A 4487-nucleotide genomic window follows, 5' to 3' on the forward strand; every position below is an offset into this window, starting at 1 on the left:
AAACTCATAAAGGTAGTTGGCGTATTTTTGAGGCCAAATGGAAATACTACGAACTCGTAGTGACCATAATGAGTTCGAAATGCAGTTTTATAGATGTCCTCCTCCTTTATCCTTATCTGGTGGTAACCGGATCTTAAATCAATTTTTGAGAAAACCTTGGCTCCCTACACTTGATCGAATAGATCATCAATACATGGCAAGGGGTACTTATTCTTGATGGTCATCTTGTTTAACTGACAATAATTGATGCATAATCTCAATGTTCCATCTTTCTTTCGTACAAATAGGACGAGAGCTCCTCAAGGGGACACACTGGGGTGGATGTAATTTTTATCCAAAAACTCCTGAAGTTGCATTTTGAGTTCTGTCAACTTAGGTATGCTCATGCGGTAAGGAGCCTTGGACACAGGGCTGCACCCAGGATAAGTTCAATAGTGAAGTCAATATCCCGCTTGGGTGGTAAACCGAGGATAGATTTAGGAAATACATCAGCAAATTCCTGAATGACAAGAATATTTTCCAAGGAGGTCATTTTATTCTTGGAGTTGGTAAATCCCACTTGAATAACATATATTTGACAGCCCTTCCTAATACAATGTCCTAGCGGACTGGCAGTAATGGGGCGCATCTTGGTGTTAGACTTGATTCCTTGCAATTCCCTCCTTTGTCCTAATTCAAAAATAAAACTGATGGTTTTTTTCTTGTAATCAACCAAGGACCAAAATTTTCCAACCAATCCATTCTGATTAAAACACCATATGAGCCCAAAGGAAGGATGTTGAGATTCACGTGAATGGGTTGTCCAGAAATGATTATGGGACATTGATCTGTTTTGGCGACTACCTTTCTTTTTGCCCTAGTGGCTAGTTGAACTAGCCAAGGTTTTGGAAATTTATTGGTCTATAGTTGACACTTTTCTACCACTTTAGGACTAACATAACTTAAACTAGCACCAGGATCAAATAAAACTGAAGCAGGTTGCTTAGCAATCATACCTTCACATTCAATCATGGTGGGCTGATACTCTGCCTGATGATCATCCAAAGCAGCGTTAATTCTGGGTATATTCCTCACCACTTCTCCAACATTGGATGCTTCCTACATGTTTGCAAGCTATTTCAACCTTGCCTTGTGCGAACAGTTTTTGTAATAATGGGGTTCTCCGCATCCCTAGCATTGTAGCGACGGTTTTGACTATTGATCACTACTGAATTTATTAACCCCTTCTGACTGTTAATTTTCAGAATAAACAGCGTTGGGTTGGTTCCTTGCCGGAAATTTATGGAGAGACTTTTGCTGTAAATTTCTGTTATTAGAAAATTTTGGATGTTTACTTGGAATCATATTCCTTCCCTTGTTAATTGTCCCTCCTTTAGGTCCTTAATTTTTTGGTTTCATTTGCTAGTAACATATGCGGGCTTTCCGCACTGTGTCATCCATTGTTTTGGGGTAGTCAAACTCAAGTTTCTCCTTCATGAAATTGGGTAAGCTACTAATGAAACGTTGAATTTTGGCTTTCTCTTCCTACATATATAGTGTAGAAGGGAGGTGAATCGGGCTACATATTCATACATAGTTAAGGCCCCCAGTCTTAATTCATGAAATTCTTTTTCTTTTTCATCATAGTAACGCTCAGTTAGATACTTATCTTTAAAAAAAATTCCGAATTCGTTCCACGTCAGCTGTTCCTCATCAATTTTTCTTACTATTTTGATTTCTTCCCACCACAAGGTTGCCTTCCCTCTTAACTGATAGACTGCCAACCACACCTTCAACCTTTCTTTGTTTTCGTAAATATGAAAATACTTACCCATATCAATTAACTAAGCTTTCGCTTCTTCTTCAAATTCCCCTTCAAAAGGTGATGGTTTAATCTTCTTGAATTTTCCTTGTAGTTCCGACTTTTGCCTTTTTGTTTTGCACTGGTCAAAGACATTATCTGAGTGTCCTAACTCAACATTTTCCTCACCATGCTGGGTTGTTGGGGTCTTTTCTCTATCCTCAGCACTAGGGTTTGGATGTCTTTGATTCTGTCGATTAGACAGACTTCTGAGAATCCTCTCTTGTTCCAGGTGTAATCGTTCATTGTCCGTTCTTAAATTTGTCATCTCAGCACGTAACTGTTGAACAGTTTCGAGTAAAACTGCATTAGCCTGACGAGTCTCCTCGCCCAGTTGTATCCAAATGTCAGGGTTAGCATTCACATAAGCTGGTTCCAGAGTATTGGATGGTCCTGAAATTCTCTACATTTTTCCCTTTGTATAGAGACTGTCTCCGTGTTCACATATGGGTTTTATTTAGTTAGATTTTAAGAAGTTACAGTCATTGCATGCATATACATATATTTATCTATCCCAAAGAGTCTCAGTGTATGAACCTGAGCTCTAATACCACTTGTAACAACTTAAGCCTTACAAAATACATGGTAAAAAAGGAATTTCATTACACCAGTCCTACTTACCATTTATTATATTAAACCATACACTATTTACGATGCCGCACATTCATTATATTTGATTGAGTTTATGTGATATTAAAACTTATATGTACAGTTCACAATAAGGCTTTGGTGCCGCATTAAAGAGGCACATGGCCTCACTCGAGTCTAGGGACCTATCATCCTGCCATGGTGTAAATGCGCGGGGTATGCTACTCCACACGGTGCAATATGTGGCTATCTCCTATCACTTCCTCATTCAATGCCTATACCTCAGCTCGACACCTGTATTTTCTCATCTCTGTTGATATTCTTGGGAATAATCCGACGATGGTGCGGATTTGGGTTGGGTCCAACTATACTTCTCCTGCCTTCGACTGGATGGGGAGGCATTTGCATTTGATGGGTTTCGATGGTTTGGCCGCTCTGTAGCAGGTTTAGTTTCCCATTCCTTCCTCGGTTCTGCAAGTTGTTGCTTAAGCGCCATGGTTTCAACTGGTGGTCCTTCTTGGTGAGGTAATGGTACACAGTCGTTTTTATACCGTTTTTGGAGTCTAAATTCTGGTTTCCTCTGCAAGTTTTACTCACTCTAGTTTGGTGATGGTCTGACAGGTGAACCTCCCCATCTAGGGGCTTCGCCATATTGCTCAGTTTCATCAATGGTTGAGGATAAGCGGGGGCGAGCCCAGGGAGGTGAGATTTTTACTCCACAAGGCATTTTCCAATTCTCAAAATTGATTTCATTATCTATACATATCGTTAGCGTCATTCTTCTTTTGTTACACAGACAGATTACACTTGGCGGGAACCTTCAAAGGTTAGGTAATCTTATGTCAGCGGTTACTCTGTTTCATTGTGTATTTATGCTTAAGTGACATGTATCTATCATATCAGGGTTTTGGGTTTTACGCAGGTAACTTTCTTCTCCTACTTGGGTTCATGCAGGATTGATATCGTGCCCTCCAGGATCCTGAGAACTAACACTATGCACTGCTTTTCACAGGTTGGATTCGTTCATTATAGTTTGCCCAGTTTTCTTGTTAAGGTTGATGCCTATTGTAAATCGTATGGCTGGGGTTTTGGGCCAAAGTCTAGCCTTCAATTCTTTCTGGATAGACTGTAAATATTGACTATCAAGTTGATTGTTTGCAAGGTTGATTTGGTTGTTTTCCATTTAGTTCGAAAAACTGTTCCACCTTTAGCTTTAGTAATTTATGGTGAAATTCCTTGGGACCGTTGTTGCTTACAGTAGTGGAGGGTTTTATAGGCAAACGAGGGTTTTATATGCAGTTGAGGGTTTTGTACCCTTTTTGGTTTCAGTCTTTATTAGATGAATGCCATAGGACATGCACTCTGTTGTAGGAAAGTGTTCGGTTGTAAAAACTTGATTATGATACTGTATATTCATATGTATTTTATTGACTTCCGAAAGGTTTTCACCGTTTCAAATTATTAATATTGTTACTGAAATTTTTGTTGATATTGTTTCCATACTTATTGATTCGCAAATATGTTGATATCTGTGTGGTTATTAATAGTACATATGTTGCTCACTTGTATCGAAGTATATACTTCGAACTATTTATGATACCCTTAAGCGGGTAGAAACCTTGTTTTCTTGAATGCCGAGGGTTTAAACGACCCTCTATGACAGAGAGAGAGTTACTCTGTTTGGTCTATTCCACCAGCGGTTTCAGGAATGATTTGCGACTCTCTTTGCTTTCGTTCATACAAAATAGAACATGATTGTAGGAGCTGATTAATCTTTTAGACTCCATCGATTACTAGCTTTACAATTTCATGGGATATTTATACTTATTTATGCACTGAGAACTCCTTTCGATTTCCTATTCTGAGTATTGGATTGATTTACTTGATTAATAAATGTATTCTCTGCTTGTGCACATTCTATTATGAGTTAAGCATAATATTCATGTTATGTAATGAACTATCATGATGTTGTAAGTAAACATTTATTTTGTTATTCTATTATCATCCATGCTTAAACAAAAGAGGCTACATTACTTATCAGTGGAACTTCAACAAATAT

At 38.5% G+C, this 4487-nt stretch overlaps 1 long non-coding RNA gene across 1 annotated transcript; it reads left to right on the forward strand.

Moving 5' to 3' along the window:
- Positions 1-2804: 2804 nt before the first annotated feature.
- On the forward strand, positions 2805-3793 carry LOC149178474 (uncharacterized). The gene is made up of 3 exons (XR_016258857.1): positions 2805-2953; positions 3050-3130; positions 3225-3793. It is a non-coding gene; the product is annotated as an uncharacterized LOC149178474 (long non-coding RNA).
- Positions 3794-4487: the final 694 nt, after the last annotated feature.

Source organism: Pinus tabuliformis, chromosome 4_1, assembly GCF_031772625.1.
Source record: "Pinus tabuliformis cultivar Carrire ecotype Pingquan chromosome 4_1, CPIR1, whole genome shotgun sequence".
NCBI lineage: Eukaryota > Viridiplantae > Streptophyta > Pinopsida > Pinales > Pinaceae > Pinus > Pinus tabuliformis.